The 18701-nt window shown below is 43.1% G+C and overlaps 1 protein-coding gene across 3 annotated transcripts in view; it reads left to right on the top strand.

Moving 5' to 3' along the window:
• Positions 1 to 14265: 14265 nt before the first annotated feature.
• MPPED2 (metallophosphoesterase domain containing 2) overlaps positions 14266 to 18701 on the top strand; it is a 106974-nt gene continuing 102538 nt past the window's right edge. Inside the window, exon 1 of one of the 3 annotated variants that reach the window (XM_069015894.1) lies at positions 14266 to 14516. The gene's annotated coding sequence lies outside the window, so the exon portion shown is untranslated. Of the gene's footprint in view, positions 14517 to 15640; positions 15687 to 17364; positions 17836 to 18701 lie in introns of those variants that run through there. The other 2 variants (XM_069015895.1, XM_069015896.1) reach the window with 2 other exon arrangements.

The raw sequence follows: 18701 nt of genomic DNA, 5'->3' as shown, positions 1-18701 counted from the left end.
GGAGGAATAGTAGTTCAGTGCAAAGCTTTAGGATTCCCAGGCTTTCTAGTGTAAAATGTAGAGGATCTAGTGGTGAATAATGGTCATTTGCATTGGGGAAGGGATGTACTGAAGCATTCTGCACTAACTGGATTTTCTTTAGCACAGAAACCTTTTTGCCAGATGTGATGCCCTGGTAAGGGAGATGAGTGACCGAAGCCAGATCATTGACAGAAGCAGGATGGGATGAAGTCACTCAGCAGCAGAATGAAGGGAGCCCCATCCACTGCCACATAAGGACATTCTGCCAGCAAGGATTTTGAGAGTGCAGCTAAACGTGTTTCCCATTCCACATTCAGTTGATCTCAGATGCATCCTAACAATATATTATTTTTCTCTATTTCACCATGTGAAAATAAATGCAGTCCTTCAAGGAGAATGAAAAGCTAAGCTGCAACAGCTCCTCTCTGTTCTGAATGTGCTAATTTCTGAATTCTCCAGTTGCTGTGGGGTTTTTGCGTTCAGAAGGAGAGCTAACATAACCCATGATTAGTGGGAGAGTATAAGAGAGCCTTAGATAGTGTTTTAATGATGGAGTGCCTCAGGAGGAGACCTGGAGCTAGAGTCTAATGGACTGCTTTCTGAAAAGATGCCCAGAAGGATTTGTTAAGGTCCATCCAAGGTCCTAGGTGGTTGTGGGGTGGAATAAAGAGATACTTCCAGCCATCAGCTCAGAGCTCATTCAGCAACTTCTCTTTTGTGGAACCATGGAAACTAAAAATTAAAAACATTAAAGGAAAACTGTAATAGTTGGAAGAATATATGAGAAATCTTGGCAAAATTATGAAGTAAAACATTATACAGCTGTGCTAAGAAAAATATTTAACTCAATTTTAAATGTCATGAGTCATTCGGATGTGTTAAAAGGCCAAGTAGAGCGTAGTATGTTTTCCCAGCAAAAATGAAGAAGGAAAGTTGAATCTCACTTCGTTATAGAAAGTTTTAATAACAACAGTATGCTGCAGTTTTTCTTAGGTGCTGTTCCTGTGCTCATATGTCCATCAGCATAGAATTGTAAAATTACTTACGGAAATTGAAACACAGATAATCAAAGGCTTCAGAGTTACACAGAGTGAATATAGGAAGGGCTGAACAGGTTATGTGGAAGATTTGGAATGATGGGACGGTGCTAGTACTTGTTGGCTTAGAATCTTATTTTGTTAAGACAAGGTGCCAATGACAAGTAAGAAAAAATCACCCTTTTTTGTAATTCAAGAATTATATGACCTGAAAAACTGGAAGAAAAGAATGATTCTCACAATACTTAGTTTCTGTGGACTATTCACACAGTGAAGCTGTTTTTCCTACAGAGTTGAGGATATGTAGGAGTTTGAAAGGTGCAGTGTGATTAGAACTGAGGAATAATTTTGTGATACTAGTTCGGCCAGTGAGTGAGCACAACAAACGCAAGACTCAACTTTGTAAAACAAGTGATTTTCTGACTGGGATAAACCAGTTGTTCATTCGGTATGAGGAAGAAAAATAGATATGGACTTAGGGAGCAGTGATGGATTGTTCTTTAAAAGCCTGCTAGTTTGGGGAAAAAATTTAAATATTTATTTTACTAACAGAGGCAGAGACACTTTAGCTAGTCCAATGCTTAAAGTTGTGCCTGTATCACACATTTTGGAGTTTTGTAAAGAGCTACCTGAAACAGAGGTAAAGAAGTAATCCAGGTACTGAAAACAATCTGGTTTCTAATAGCAAGGAACTCAACAAGCCCTAATTTATCCTGTTCAAGAAAACACTGGGTTTGAGTTCCTTATGTTTTCTTTCCTGCTTATAGATTTTAAATCATCAGTGCAGGATGCAGTGAAATTAATACAAAGGTGTATTTTTGTTGGTTGTGATGCTGCTTCTGGGTGAGTAGTCAGTAAGAAAACCCTGGATCCCACTCTGCCACGTTCCTTGTTTTGCTTTGCTGATCTGAGCTGAGATGCATTTGCTGTAATGTGACATGAGATCCAGCAATGTATTTCTACTGACAGACTTCAAGTTCCCCCTTCTCTTCCTGGCACTGACTTGAAATTTTGAAGAGAGAATATTGTAGACAGCACAGCAGTAAGGATTTTAATCCTTTTCATAACAAAACTCGATGAAAATCTTCAGAAACTCAACATACCTTGTCTGATAGGCTTTATGCAGTAATTGTTGTATTTCTGCTGAGATGCAGCTCTTCAACAGAGTGCAAACCAATAGGAGTGGCTGTACAGAAGGTGTGATACTCTCCCTTGTATTACCAAGCCAGTTACCCAGTTTACTTCCTCTCATACCTAATGGCATGGAGACAAAGCTTGCAGCCTATCTGCCTAAAAAGGAGGGCACTGGGCTCATTTGGGTGCAGTCAAACTGATCAGGGAAACTTGAAATAAGAACACCTGACAGATTCAGGGGTTTCTGGGTGGAATGTAACCTTTAAAAGTCTCAAGAGAATAACACATGGTCTTTCAGTGACATGTCTTTCAATGAGTTCTCTCATTTTCACATTGTTCTTTGGTATGAAATGTTTAACAGATATTCCACCTGACTGTTCCACAAGTAGGTCAGCATTTGATAACTGCATTAAAATTGGACTTTCCTAAATCCTCTCTCTCACTATAATCCTGCCTGTCCCTCTCAATTTTCTTATGTTCTAATGTACCATTACGGAGAAAATGTTGAGTCTTTTTTTGAATTATTTCCAAGTTGTCACTCATAATGAAGCTGTTTTGTTTTAGGTTTGGATCACATATTTTCCCCAAAAGCTTCTGAAGATAGACATCACAGATATGATACCACACAGGAGAGAAGGTTTTGTTACACTCATGCAGAATTCCATGTCTTTCTGTATTGTTCTGAAAAAAAACCCACAAAGTGTTTTGGGCTTGTGAAAATATCTTAAAGAATATATTTGGAATATTTAAATATATTTGGTAATTTAACTCTTCAGCCTAGCATTCAGCTCATTTTTAATGTGGCCTATCACTTCTGGTGTGACATTACTGAAAACCTTCTGATTAAAGCCAGCTCTCCTATGCATACTTTACCTCTGTGACCTATGAGTAGCTTGAAACCATTTGAACTCTGTCTAAATTGGATCCCCCTGGTTGTAAGTGTTACTGCATGTCAGTTCTGTGTCAGTTGGATGGAAATCTTGCTGCAGAGGATGAAAGTTCACAGCTCAGTATTAATCTGCTGGGCAAACTACATCTAATGCCTTCAGTTTTCTTGAAATATAGCTTCTGATGACCTCTGACAGGTAAAATACAATATAGGATTTTCTAATATTCATTTTCAGTGTAGCTATTTAAAATAAAGCATGTATCATCCTTCTGTACCAAATAAATGCTGTGAGAGACAAAATTAAGAATAGTGACAAGTGGATTATTGGACATGGAGACTTTTGTTAATAAAATATGCCTAGGTCCATTACTTCACAATTGTCTTGGAATAGAAAATGCAAATCCTGGCTTTGCTAAAGGAGGCTGTGTATGGATGAACTGCTGGCTGGGATTCCCTTGATATCTCTTGGATGAGACTTTCAAACTGCTGTGTGAGCTTAACAGAAAAAAAAATCCTGAGCTGCATGGTTCTGGAGCAGGCAGCATAAATCACTGAGTGCTGGTGGAACACTCTAACTCACAAATAAGAACTTTGGATTTAGCACCAGCTACTGTTTAAAACAGAGTCTTTATAGATTTGTGCAGCTTAGATGACACCATCATCAACATCCTGTGTTACACAGTGACAACAGTGACACCTTTGCTCTTGGCACTTTTAGGGAGACTTCCAAGTACATTACATTGCTGTTTGCTTTTGAAGTGACCTTTTTGGACTCAAACTCCAAGCCTGAAAAAGGAAATATATCTGATAGGTGCAGATTTGTAAGTCTGCAACTTTCTCTCACTTCTGTTTAAACTAACAGCAAAACTCATACCTCTTTCAGAGGAGCAAGTTTGACTTCTAAATATTTATTTAGAATCTGAAAGGAAATGGATCCTGCATTCCTTGAAAATCCCAAATTGTCTCTGAAGAGTGGGATGTAGTAGGAAGAAAGAAATCTAAGATTGAGCTCTGGTTTGCAGGGGGTTGATGCTGGTGCTGGAAGGGATACTTTTTAGGCACTGGACAGGAATCAAACCCATCTTTCTCAAAGCCCTGCCTCAGTGCTGCTGAGGAGAACTGACAAAGTGTGCTGTGCTAGGCCTGAAAGGAGCCTTTGGCTCTGTGAGAAGCCTGTGCTTCAGCCCCGTGTTTGAAAGAGAAATTGTAGTCTATCGAGAGTGTACCTACTCAACAGCATCTTTTGAGCCCCTCCAACTCCTCTGATTCTGTAGCTACAGTTTGTCATTGCAAAACATTGCCATTTGATAAATCAGGTAAAATATCTCATCTGAGGACTCTCATCCTGTCACTCCTCTTAGGGAAGTACAAAACAATAGTAATAAATCTGTACCGGTATGGCCAGAGGTATTTTAAGACAGTGGCAATTGGATCAGTTCTTGGACAGTTCAGGAGCATATTTTCCTGTTGTTTCCATTTTTAAACCCAGACTTCTAAAATCCTGACAGCCTGACTCTTTTTCCTGCGAGTCTCACAGAGAAATAAATTTTTGATTACAACATGTGCAAGAGCCCAGAGCCCAAAACCTTGGAGTTCTCTTCTGTCAGAGGCTCTAAGACCTGGTATTGAAGGATATCTATCAGATATGTATCAGAAGGATGTATATATATCAGGAGGAGCTCCCTGTGGGTGCAGATTTTGGGTCACACTCATCTTGGGGAGACCAGAGCTCACCCAGAGGCAATGCCACAGGAGCTTTCTATAAGTGCCTGTGCTGCACCTACACACGTTCTGAAATAAATACAGAATTACAGCACAGGGACTCTTACAACAATGTAACAAGAACAAAGTATTTGAAGAAATGGAAATTAAGCAGCTTGCAGACTATGGCAATCTTGTGGCTGGTGGGCTTTAATCATTGATTTTTGCTTTGTTAATTTGGCAGTATTGAACGTGGGTAACTGCAGCGTTCAGATCCGACAAACACGTGGTAAAGAGCACACTAATGAAAATCCATCAGAAAATAAGGGAATGCTTCAAAGTAACCTGAGTGTGTGCAGGTAGATTCTGGACTGAAGGAATCAAAGCACGGACTGACAGCAGTGTTCTCTTCCCTTGCTGTACATTGGCTCACACTATTCATTTTGATAGAGACCCCCAGATATGGAGAAGTAATTTAATCTTTGTAGAACTCCCATATGTGGGAAATTTTCTCTTTACGCTTACAGAGAGCTTTATGACAGGCCAAACTTCAAAGAATAGAAAGAAGCCAACAACAGTGGATAAAATAGTATGGCTTAATAGTTTTTGCATATGAAATAGCTGGCTAAAAAGTCATATATACTTAAGGAAAAGTTTTTCATATCCATAGATAATGTGTAATCTCAAAAATAAGAGTTTGATCTCAAGGCAGGGCAGAACGTGTGCTCTTTTCAATTTTATCAATTTAACCAGAAGTGAAGCCAAGGATTTCAGTGGGATGAAGGTGATCCTGTATCTTCTACTCCCTGACCCGAAAACATAAAGTATAGCCCTTAGTCTGAAGCTTGGGCAGAAGCTTAAATATACATTTGTCCAGGTTTATTCTAGATTTGACCTTCTTAAGGCTAAGAGTTTTTTCTAAATGGGAAAAAATCACTGGCAGATTATTAGCTTATCTTGCTTGTGGGTAAAGACACAAGCTGACCTGGAAAGGTTTTGTGTCTGGATTTGTTTTAAAAGCTGAAGTGTTTTGTAGGCTTGGCCCTATACTGGATATGCCACCAGGCTTGCAGAAAGTTGGAACTGAACCCTTACTTCTTCCTTTGTCTTTTGCATTGCCATTTTTGTATTTATAATCTTTTCCTTTTCACTTCTCCTTTCCCGAGGTGAGACATCTCAGTGGGTGGGTCACTGTGACAATGAGGTTGGTACAAACAGACCCTCTGCTCTCAGCCTCTCCCAGCTACTGCCAAAGGCTGTGCTGTGTGCAAGTCTGAATGCACAACAGGAATCCACAGGAACCCTCCCTAGGGGCACACAAAGGTATCCTGGTTAAATTCTAACTGAGACTTATAACTGATTTTATAAGCTGGTTTTCTTTTTTAGAAGGTACTTTTTAGAGTATGATCACAGTTTTAAATTGCAGTAATAACATCACAAAAGATGGAATTGTGGTCAATAGGTCTGAGGTGGGAAAGAAACGGTGAAAGGAGGCTCCTAAACTGCATAGTTTGGGTTAACCAACAGAGAAAATGACTTTTTAACACATAGGTTTTGAGGTCACCTCATGGGAAAATATTTCAGAACCCATGGAAATCACACCTAGATTAGTTTAGAAACTTGAATGTATTACTGGAAAGGCCTCTCAGGATTCCAATTCCCCTTTTTCTACTAAGCCTCCTATCTCTATATTCCCTAATAGAAAGGAATCTTCTAGATATTTGTTAGCATAGCTTTCTAATTAGGCTTATTGATAATTAATCTCAATAAATCCATGTGCAGAAATGTCTCATTATAATTCTTTCAAAACATGATATAGGACATTCAAGAGATGTTTGTGTCTGGTCATTTTCCATTTCATTCCTTCTGCCATCTGTATGTTAAATTTTCAAATTTTAGAAGCTAGTGCTTCTAAAGCAATCCACTTTTGGTATCCACGGCTTGATCTTACCATTGTCTTTTGTACATGAAAATGCTGATGTGACTGTAATAAGTGTGAGAGATAAATATTTTAATTTATCATAGCACCATTTCTATAATTTGTGTCTTTTTTTGTTTTGTTTTGTTTTGTTGTTAATTTGTGTGATTTACGGGGATTTTTGTTTGGTTGTTGGGTCTTTTTTTTTGTTACTTCCCAGTCCTTGCTCAGCTCTACAAGCAGACTACAAAGTGTCAGGAGGAATAACATATAGCTTGCAGTCCATCATCTGCATTCCCTTTGCATTAGGTGTAACACTGGCATGAAAATCAGAGCCCCTGCTCCAATTTTTCCAGCTGTCTCTGTCTCCCTGTGATCTTTTTGTACAAATTTTCTGGCAAGTCTATGAATATGCATGCTTATATCTCTTTCTTGGGCATACATACACATTTTGCTATCTCAAAACCTGGGTAAAACTGAATAGAATCTTTTTTTTTTCAGTAATTTGAGTGTGTTTACTGATGTAGGCAAACATCAGCAAATAAAACATACATATAAAAAAGTTACAATATCTTCTTTCTTTGTCCTCTTGCTCTCAGATTTCTATGTAAGTTTGTTTTGTTTTCATTCAGAATGTATGAATAAAGCAATATCAGGATCTTTTCACTGCCATCTTCAGGTCTTATTTATACTTTTACCGCTTCAGAAATTGTTAACTTTTAGGCAATAAATGTCATCTTACTTCTGAGGTTACATTTGTTTTATTTCCCTCAGTAATATCATTGCTCTAAAACTGTAATATGTTTTCTATTTTGGTATTTTTCTGTTGCCCCCAGGGACTCGAGCTATAACTAGGATTTGCATTGGCCACGGTGCTGTTCTTACTCTGCACATGGTTGTGGGTAGACAGGTGAGAGTGCCAGGGCTAAACATGATATTCTATTGGAACAGCTTGTGCCAAGATTTTGGGCTTCAACAATTTGGAGGAGACATGATGTAACTGTCTCTGTAAAGTGAATTTGAACAGGAAAGTTGTACTGTATTTTGGGCATGTGTTTCAACAACAACAATTAAAATAATATCTTGTATGTTTCCTTAATTTCTGTATTTGCTCTCTGGTTTCACAGCCTTTGCACTGCATTGCTTGTGTCCTAGTGGTATTTCTGTTTCATTACTTTTCAAGCAGAGTTTGATGACACTGATTTAGCAGTTTCTCACAGTTCACTGCTCCAGTTTTCATCAAATTATATTTGTAGTTATACTAGACACTTTCATCATCAATTTCCATATGCCTCAAAGACATGCAGGGGCCAGTTTGCCAACACTGAACTCAAATGCCAGACAATAACTGGAATACAGGATTTCTTTTCCTAGGGTGTCTGAAACAAAGAGTGTAGAATCCCTCAGTTCTTAGCAAGTGTTTTCAGCCTGGATGCATTCAAAATCTAGACAATAACTGCTATGGAATACTGATTTTAAAATGACAAATCAAGGGATAAAAATTAACATTGACTAGAGATGATACCATAGGACCTTTGCCATTTCTTTCCAGAAACCTATCTTACATTAGAGCACTGCCTGTGAATTTAAGGTTTGCTCTTTTCCCACAGAATGGGAGGATTCATAAGCAACATGAGCTGTATTTTCTGTAGCAGAATGTGATAATGATGATAATTAACACATAGTAAAGATTTTGTCTTCAGGCTGTTAGGTTTATGTGTACCTTCAGATCAGCAGTGTTACTGGGGACATTTAAAGTGACAAGGCTCCTGAGGATGACTGTGAAAGTCTTTTCCTTCATGTAGGGAGTTTTGGTTGCTCAGACTGGAAAGATGTCCACGTAGGAACACCTGACACCTTTAAAAGTTTTCTGTTATGCTCATCCTACAATTTGCTATAAAGGCACCACAGTTCTGACCCAAATGGAATCTGGATTCCATAAACTGGAACTAGATGTAGATTTGCTGGAGACCATAGTTCTTTATGTCTGTCAAAAGCATACAGTTAATTGTGTAAGGCATGAAGTGAAGCTCTATTTGTTTAGATGTAAAGAGGTTAACTCTGAGCAGTTGTTGACAATTGTCATCATCATCATCAGATGAATTTGCTGGTAAATCTGTAGTCTTCAAAAAAATGTCTTCAATATAGCACAGGAGTGATACTCTCTCTGCTGCACTACCATGTAAAATGCTTTACTTGCACTGAGAAATAAGATCTATTTCAGTTTTGCAATTTGCTTTCTGTGTGGAATTTTGACTGATTTTGAGAATTTCATACATAACTTTCCATGCAATACTGACCTCTTCTCAGGAATAGAGAGAAGAATTTTTCTGTCTGCAGGAATTTCAGTTTGTGGAGTTTGACATTTGAAAAATGCACTCAATGTGATAGAAAACCATTCCACTGAATCTTCTGCCTAAAGTCAGAAGGACATAGGTAGAGTTAGAGTGTAGACAGGAGGCCATCACTGTGACTCCTCAGACTCCTGGGGACACAGTTCATGTTACATCAGGAGCAGGAACAGTGTGTGACCAGTGTCTGCCACAGGATGAGATAATCTATGTGATGAAGAGGGAAGGGAGTTAAGTAAGTTAAAGGTCAAGGAGAGGAGAGGTTTGTAATACACTCTACTGTAGTATGAATGCCTGCTTTCTGACAGACCATCAAGTTTTGGAATTATTTGGTACAATGGGCTTTGAGTTCTTGAACTGCAGGTGAATTAAACTGAAGCTTTTCTCATGAATTGGCTTTGACTCAGTGCATTATAAACTAATTAAATGATAAAACGATCACTTGGGGAAAAAGGCATCCACCTTCTCCTAAACAGGTAAATTGTTATGCAATAAATAGGATGTTAAAACACCTCACAGTACTCCCACAGTTGTGTATTCCCTGCCACAGCTCATTGACCAGAGTGTGACCCCCCAAAACCTTTCCTCACAGTGTGCCCTGAGCCCTCAGCATCTGGGAGTTCCTGCAGTGATGCCTCTGCAGTAACTGCTCTCCATCAAACAACACTTGGATCGTTATGTACATACAAAACTGAAGTCACTGCCTGCTCTTTTATGAAGAAATAAATCACCCATGTATCCTTCTTAATTCTGAAAAAAGAATGTTCAGTGGAAAGTTCAGAAAAAAAAAAGGGAATGATTTCTTCTCCAGGTAAGTTGACTATCAGTTACATGGGGAGTTTTTAGAAGGACAAACAATCCACCTCAAGCTGGGTTTTTTGCATCACTTTATTTCTACAGAGGGCAAGTAGGAAAATTCCAATAAAATATTTAATTTAGTTTAATTTAATTTAAAGGGGCAGGGCAGCAGGCAAGCATTAACCTGTGACAAAATTCTGGTCCATCAAATATGAAAAGACTGCCCAGAGGGCCACTAGTGATATTTCCTTCAGTAATCTTACCTGATGGTCTATCAGCAGAAAAATGACGTGCTCTTCTATGTCTGCAGATCCTGACAGAAGGCTCAAATTTCATTTCCTTTCAGAAATTGTCATTTTCCTCCAAAAGCTGGCGTGTTTCTGTGGAAAGGCTGTGGATTCTTTCTGAAGATGTAGTGTTTGCTGGAGTGTTGAACAGGTTACTGTATGGGGCCCTGTTTGTGAGGGAAGAAGTTAGATAAAAATTCATAATGGGACAGGTTATGAAAATCCAAAGCCATGAGGTTTGGGGGTTTTTCAGCTTTTAGGATTCAATTAGCTACTAGTTCCAGTCTGCAACTTCGTTAAGAAGCTCTAAGACCTAAAAAACCCAATTTGCAAAATTGGAATCCTGTTGTTTTGGATTTTTTTTCTGTTTGTTGTTTATAAGCAAACAACCTTTTTTCCCATTTTTCTGGTTTTTTCATGTTGTTGGCCAGCATGCCAATGTTCTGTGACTTATGGCCTACAAGTGAAAGAAGAGAGCAATGGAGAACTTCAAATCTATCCAACTACATTCAGCAAATTTGGAATGTTGTGGGGCATGAACCTAAACTAATGCAGTTTTCTTCTGTAGTCTTCTGTTCCACAGTTAGGGAAGAATTTCTGCTTTAATGAGGGGAACAAGCCTGTTAAGATACAGTTTTTGGCAGAACTGCACTGGTCTGTGCTGACATATGGTGAATCCAGTGACTTTTACTGTAGATTGCTACCAGTGGCTGTCCACTGGATCAAACTCTACTTTGGTAAAATCTTAAGAAATTAAAATTGCATTGTCTAGTACTGTACCAGAATGTCCCAGTCTCTGCAGGCCGAAACTGCAGTGAAAATGAGAACCTTTGGTGCTCTGGTCTTAAAACAGCTAAAAAATCCAGGATATGTAAACAATCCAAACCCCCCTGATACTGTGTCCAGTGGAAAGGATAGTGTGAAACAGTGGCCTAACTCTTTCAGGAGCTGTAGCACACCCTGTGCCAGCCTTGGTCCTGCACTGCAGACTGGGGCACTGTATTGTGCCAGCACAAGCATTCACAACAGTGCTAGACTGGGGAACTGGTCTGCCTCAAAACCCCTTCTGACCTTTTGGAAGGAGCCTTTTTAAAAGCTGAATTTGTTCTTCATGTGTGGTTTGCCTGTGTTTGAAAGAGTTTGTTGTTTTGGTTTGGTTTTAATTCCTTTCTGTGTAAAAGATCTCTCAAAAATCCTATTATTTAAGGAATGAGTGCTCAGAGGTGGACTTTAAATTGTACTTTCTTGTACTGCTTTACAGATACTTAAGAAAGATTTTTCCTGAAGTAAAGAGCAAAATTAGGTAGGTGTCTGTGTTTCAATGTGTCTGAACTACCCTGTGTGTGTCTCATAAGCTGTTAGCTCTGTCCTGTGCTTGGCAGAAACTGGAGGCAGAGATACCTATGAAATGTATTAAAGATGACATAATAGATTGTGAGGAATGTGTGTGCTTTCTTGATACTACAGTGTTTTATAATTTTTGACATGCATCTCCTGAATCTGTACATTTGATGATGCTCACTTTGGATTTGTAAAAATGAAAAAATAAAATCCAGTGCCTGCTCTGAACATGACTAAATTTTCATGTATAACATATGCTTTTAGTGTTATAATAGGAAGTATTAAGGTAAAGAAAAAGTATTTGTTCACTGTTTTGAATTTCATCCAGCTAGAAAAACCAGTCCTGTGACACTCAAAATAAACATCTCATTTACTTTTTAGGTTTCTGAATTTATCTCTGAAACCTGCTTGTCAAGTGTGTATTAATAAATACATGTTCCAGCCATAATATAGATATTTTATTTTTGTGTACTTGCATTTTGATGCTGCTCTTGTGAATTAGAGAAGAAAGTCAACAGAATTCAACTCCTTTCCTCAGAAAACCCTTTAATCAATTTCAGTAAAATATTTTTTCTTTCTTTTAGCAGCTCTGGGGTGCGCACATTTCTAAAGTGAGTACCTCTTTGGAAAACATACTGAAAACACGTAGTTTGTAAAAGGGAAAAGTTCTGTTGTATGCCCTTAACAGAAAATGTTTCAAATTTGTCAAGTCATATATTAACAACTATGCTCCTGATGACTGTATTACAGCTTGGTGTTGTTGCTGAGCAGGTAGTATTGTGGAAAAGATGTGGAAAAGATGTGACCTTAGAAGCAGGTCCCACTCTGGATTCATATAAGCAAAACCCAAGTACCACTTACTTACAGGCCCCACGGCTTGCTGTGTACAAGGACTGGTGAGGCAGGTAAATGCTCATTTCAGTACCAGGGCACTGAGACACCAGGGTAATGTCTGATCTCTCACCAGCTACCAGAGAGAAAGTCTGTGATCTTTCTAATTCCCTGGCCAATCCCTTACACAGGCTTCTACCCTGTTTCTCCCTCTGTGCTAGAAGCTCCTTTTTGTAGTGCCAGGGGCTCCAGATGTATAAGGACACAACTACAGGAAAACTCCTTCTGCTGTGATAGTGGAGAAGGGATGCAGCAGGTTCAGGGTCCAGCCTGCTTCCCCTCACCTCCCCCTCCATGTTTCTGTACTGAGGCTGGCTCTGGTACCAGGGAAGCTTATCCTGTTCTCTTTCTGCCCTCAGCTGCTCATCTCACTCCCTGTCTAGTGGCAGCAGGAGAATTTGTGCAGTTGTGAAGTGGATTGGATGAGGAGACTGACCCACACCAAACCAGAATGTGTTTCCCTGGTGCTGAATGGATCGGTTTCCCAGGTGGGGTTTCCCTGTTCTCACAAGAGGGCGAGTGCAGGGACACAAGAGGGGGAAGTAGGCTGGATGCTGGATTGCTTATTTTACAGCTGTGTCAGAGTAAGTCAGCTAAAAATATTGTGAAACTACGGCCTCAGACTCCATTCCAGGAAAAGTTTCCCTGGAAATGTTGCTTTGATTTGGTCAGGAGGACAACTCATCTGTGGGCCATTTTGTCTGAAACAGGAATCTTCCCTTGGTGGTTCATAGTCTTACTTCTATCAAAAGGGATAATGACAATAGTGAAAAAATCAGACTGAAAGGGTGAATTTGGAAAAAAAAGTCTTATGCCATTTAGTCTTTTTCAGATTGATTTTTCTCAGTTTGCCATGTTGCTAAACAGGACAATCCATCCCAGTGGACTTCTGCCTGGCAATACAGGGCACCCTTCTCATGGCTTTCAGCAACAAAGAAAAAACTGCCTACTTGCCATGCATATCTGAAGGTTGGCTAGAGTCAAAAGTACTTACTTAAAATATATAGACCACTAACTTACTATTAGAAGCCTGCTATTTATTTTCTGTCTGCTCGATTATTCAAAAGTATTTGGGTTTTTTTCCTTTTCTCCTTTATTCCTTATTTATTTATTATTTTATTTTTCTCCTCATTGTAATATGTTTTTGGAAGTCTCCCCTTCCATTTGCTGTCTTGAAAGTAAAAGAACAAACACGTCTAATCTTTACTTTGTTACTGTTGTGGCTGTTGACACAATTGCTGTGGATTTGGGGGGAGGGGGGAAAAAAAGGGGAGAAAAAAAAAAACAACAGCCACGTCCCTGATTCTATCTTTCCGTGGAAAAGCCCCAGTTACCCTAAGAAAATGTTCGGCCTCAAAGGCGAACCCTGGTGTTTCTGGTCGCTGAGGTGAGCTTACCTACAAAGGAGCAGGGCACCGCATTAACACCCACTGACGAAAGGTGCGGCAGAAGATGCGAAAACCTGTTTCGAGGATTTTGGGTTTTTAATTGTTGCTGATGTTACTTATTTATTTTGTTATCTCTGTGGGCAGTGGACGAGCCGATCGGCGATGCGTGGTGCGGAGCCGGCCGTGTCTGGGGGAGCGAGCCGGGCGCTGCCCCTCGGCGGGGAGGGGGTCCCGGTGGGCTCCGGCTCTGCCCTGCCGCTCCCCGGCCGTGGCCGCCGGCACCCGCCGTGACCCGGGCAGCGCTGCGCTCCTGCCGGCCGCTCCAGCCGCCTCGGCGTGGGGAGGCTGTGCCACACTTGGGAAATGCAGCAGCGATCGCTCCCTCCCTCCCTCCCTCCCTGCCCGGGGGGGTGAAGTGCGAGGCAGCGGGAGGAGCCGTGCGTGTGTGTGTGTGTGTGTGTGTGCGTGTGCGAGCAGCGCGCCGTGGCCGCCGTGTTTCCTGGTGCCTGCTCCCTGACCCCAGTGGCAGCCCCGATCACTGCACCGCGCCCGCCCTCGCCGCCGCCCCGCTGCCGCTCCCGCACCCGGAGCCAGAGCCGGACCCGGAGCCGGACCCAGGGCCGCCGCCGCCGCCGGGCGCCGCCGCGGGGTCGGGCGCAGGCTCTGCCCCGGCCGCGCCCCCGCAGCCCCATGGAGCGGCCCCGCTGCCCGCGCTGAAGGCATCCCCGACCCGCCCGCAGCGGCAGCCGGCGGAGGGAAGGTGAGCGGCCCCGGGCCGGTGTCGGGAGCAGGGGGGCACGGCGGGGGCAGCCGCGCACAAAGCGGCGGGTTAGAGGTGCCGTGTCATGGGCGAGAGCGGGGGGCGGGGGGGGCGGGCAGGAGCTCCGGTGGAGGCGCCGGGTCCAGCCTCCCGCAAACAATAATGAGGATAAACCCGGCCGCCCGCGCTCCCGCCGCGACCGCCTGAGCCCGCCGGGTCGGGTCGGGTCGTGTCGGTGCGGCGGCAGCGGCGCTTCCCTGCAGCCGAGGCGGCGATGTCGGCGGCGCTGAGCGAGGCTGCCCTGCCCTGCTCCCCAGGCCGTGCCCCCGCTGCCCTCCGCCGCTGCCCGGCCGGGCGCAGGGGCGGCGGGGGGCTGGCGGCGCCGGGGGCGGCCTGGGGGCGGGGGCGGTGTGCGGGGCCGGCGCGGGGTCGGGGCGGGGGGCGCGGCGGCGGGGACGGGAGGGTAGGCCGGCGAGCATTGTGCTGGCTGGGGCCAGCGGGCGGGCGGCAGCCAGCGGGCGCAGCGCCGAGCAGCCCGGCGGGCGCGGGGACGGGGCTGCCGGCGCGGAGGGACCGGGGGGATGTGGGCGAGGGGGGGACACGCTGCAAAAGTAGGGAGGGAAAGGCGGGTTGGTTTGGCGTTCCCCGGCGGAGTTGCCCCTCGCCCTTTCGCCGGCAGAGAAGCCGCTCTGAAACCCTGATCCCGGAGGCCTCAGACACTTGGAACCTTTGGAGGGGTTGGGGGCGCGGTGCGGGGGTCGGCACCGGCGGAATAAAAAGCAGCGGGCATCACCCCTCCCCGCCCGGCCTCGCCGCGCTCGCCCGCGGCTGCTGTGGAGTTCATCGCATCCCTCCCTCCAGCATCCTCCCCCCCACAGCCATTTCGGTCCGTGGCAACTACGGGGACGGGGGCGGTGTGAACTTTGTGCGGCGCGGCACGTACGGCGCAGACAGGGCAGAAATGCCCCCCGGTGCCGCGGGGCGGGGGCAGGGCAGGGCAGGGGGCGCGGGGCGGGGGCTGCGGCACACGCCGGGACGGGGCCGCGCCGGAGCCATTGGCCACCCGGAGCCATCAATCACCGGGGGGCGAGCCCGGCGCCCCGCGGGGCCGCGGCCGGGGCGGCCCGGGAGCCGGCGGCGGGCAGAGGTGGGGAGCGGCCGGGAGCCCAGGTACCAGGGTCGTCGGCGGGGAAACGGGACGGGGGAGTGTCGGGGTCCGGCCCCCCCGCTGCCTCCGCCGGACTCGATGGGTAGCTGGAGCCCGGAGTTGTCCGCAAACTGCAGCGCAGCATCTCGGGGACTGTGGGGCCGCTGCCGAATCCCCGCGGGGCGCGGAGAGCGCACCGTGAGTGCCGGGGGCTCCGGGGGCTGAGGCGCGGCCGGTGCCCGCGCCCCGGGCGGGTGCAGCGTGCCGTGTCGCTGTAACAGCGCCGGGATAGTGGATGTATCAACAGAAGGTGTTGACACGGGGTTAACCCTTCCCAGCTCCTGCCTTTCAGCGTTTTCTGCTACAGCCGGAGCCCAGCCAGAGGCAAATTTTTGAAATTCAGATGAGGAAGGCGTAAATATTTTATTTGGGGAAATGGGTTTCTCGCGTGCCTGCGTGTGCATGTACGTACGCAGAGCTCGTGTGAGTGCAATGTAACGTTACCTTTAAAATTACTTACCTGTACAGATTCCGTAGCAGTTTTTTGTCAGGGCAGCAGTGTACAGATTTACAATTAGCTGCACCCAAGTTTGGGTCAGCCCTGTTCCGAAAAAGTGCCGGTTTATACCTGTAACACTGAGCAGATGTGTACAATGGCACATCTCCTGGCTTGCTGCCGGTACAAATCCACGCTGGAAAAGGATAACAGCCTGTATCTGGGAAAATCCAACATGCTGAAAAATCATCAGCTAGGTTTTTAATGTAGTCATTCTTACTTAAAACTGCCTCGAAAGGTGTGGAAGATATTACAGGTTGTTTTACTTGATAGATGGGAAAAGAATGCAACTTTTATTTTTTTGTACCCATCTCCTGTGTGTAACCTTCAAGTAGTGCTCATAGTTGGAAAAAGAAGAATGGTAGTGATTCGAAGAAGTCTTCTTTAATTTCTTTTTTTTAATCTTGCGACTAAAATACATTTGTTTTAAAGTTTTGAAATGTTCAGCTTTTTTCTTCTATTTTCTTCAGAGACGTTCACAGTAAAGAAGGTAATAATTAGATACTTGTGATAGTTGAGCTGTACTACTCTATGGAGTACTAAATGGAAAGTAAGAGAATTGTTACAGAAGCCAGCTTCAAGTTATACTTTTTTTTTTTACCCCCAGTCTGGCATTTGCTGTTGAATTTCATTTTAAAAGGATGCTTTGTTCAGCTTTGTCTTAATTTAAGTAGAGATTTATTTTTAAGATTAAAGATTAGAACAATGGGAAGCAATTGCAGCTTACACACTTATAGTCTTACTGAGAGTCAACTTAAGAGTATTTAATACAGCTGTTTAAGTATTCTCTTGTCATTTGTTTTATGCCAGTTAGTTGTAATTTCTTTCTGTAACATGGACTGTTATAAACATTGTAAAAAATGCTTATTATGTTTATGTATAATTCATTCTCATGAACAAATTAGATTTTTCTTCCATGAGTGAACTATAATATGAAATTTAATGTTCTGACCTTTCTTATGCTGGGTTGCTGAAAACAGTGTCATTTAGTTTTCCTGAAAGCCCAAGCATATTTTTGTTGTTGGTTTAATGCATTGTTTTATGTTGTTGCTTTTAATTGCAGAAAAAAAATAACATTACACATATAATTTTCACACTACTTCTTAATATATACAGGCTCTAAAGTTCTTGCAGTGTAAAAGAAAAACTCTTAGGGTTTTTTTCTTCAGGAGCTCTGATGGCCAGCATTTTCGTTAATGACAGTCATTTCTTTGGCAGGAAGATGTTTTCATTTGTATTTACTTTTCAGTACAGGGCAATTATGCTGCTCTGTGTTGTGCACTCTTCGTAGTTTCTATCTCAAAAGAATTGCAGTGCTTGGAACAGGACCGCAGTTTGAAGCAGGTGTTGTGTTTTACTGTTATGCAAAATAACACTAAAATATAATTGTAAAGGAAATTCAGGAAACAGCTGCAAACTTGGTGTGATAACCACTACATTATGTGAGCAGTTGTTGCAACATTTTACATCGCATCTAACACAGCAATGATTTGTTTCAGCAAAGCTCACCGTTGCTCATTTTTGGTGCTGAAACCTTGTTCTCACAAGAGAGGTCTGCTAGGTCTTACAGGGGAAGATCAGACCATAACCACAGTTACAATGCTGTACCATCTCTAGTGAGTTTTTAAATTGGTGCTTTACATTTCATCTTCTTCTTTTTTTTTTTTTTTTAGTATACTTTTTTCCTTCCAAGGATAGAATCCAGTTACTGGAATGCAAGTTGCAGAATGTCTTAACCCAACAAACATATGGAAGCCTACATAGGCCTGAGGTGGTAAAATAGTAAAATAAATGGCCTATAGCAGGCCATCTGCCATTTGCAGAGCATTTTCATCATGCTTCATGCCAAACTGGAAATTACTCTTTGTATTAAAAATATATTTTGAATACAAATCAAAGATTTCAAATGTTTAATGTTACACATGGCAAGCACATTTCTATCTGGGAGCTAGAGAAGTCCAGGAAAATTGCACTCGAAAAATATTGCTTAGTCTGATGCTCAGGGCTCAAGTCATTTTCTTCTCTTTCCCATCTCTTTGTCTTCCCAGTAAGCACTGATTTACTTTTGTAAAACCTACTCCTGATATGAAAAGTCCACTATTACATGTGGCAGCTAAAGGGAGGAATATTGATGGATTCTGAGTATCATGATTTCATGTAAGTCCTTGCAGCTAGCATAGCATGTCCCAGCTGAGGATATGCCTCATAAATGGGGCTTTTAAAAAGTTGCTCATCTTGAAAGTATTCTTCGAACATCAGCTGATCAATTTTCACAGAGTCCCTCTGAAAGGAAGGCAGCTGAGGTATCCTCAGTTTATTGACTGAAGAAATCGAAGCTCAGATTTTGTGCAAGAAACTCAATGGAGTGTGTTTGGGAGATTTCTGGCTGTTGGGTTATGCTAATATTACAGTATACATCCAGTCCTAAAGCAAAATATGTTTAAGAGCACTCTGAAGAAGTGAAAGATAGGGATGCATAGAG

This window comes from Aphelocoma coerulescens, chromosome 5, assembly GCF_041296385.1.
Source record: "Aphelocoma coerulescens isolate FSJ_1873_10779 chromosome 5, UR_Acoe_1.0, whole genome shotgun sequence".
Taxonomy (NCBI): Eukaryota; Metazoa; Chordata; class Aves; order Passeriformes; family Corvidae; genus Aphelocoma; species Aphelocoma coerulescens.
This window is presented reverse-complemented; position numbering and strand designations above follow the sequence as displayed.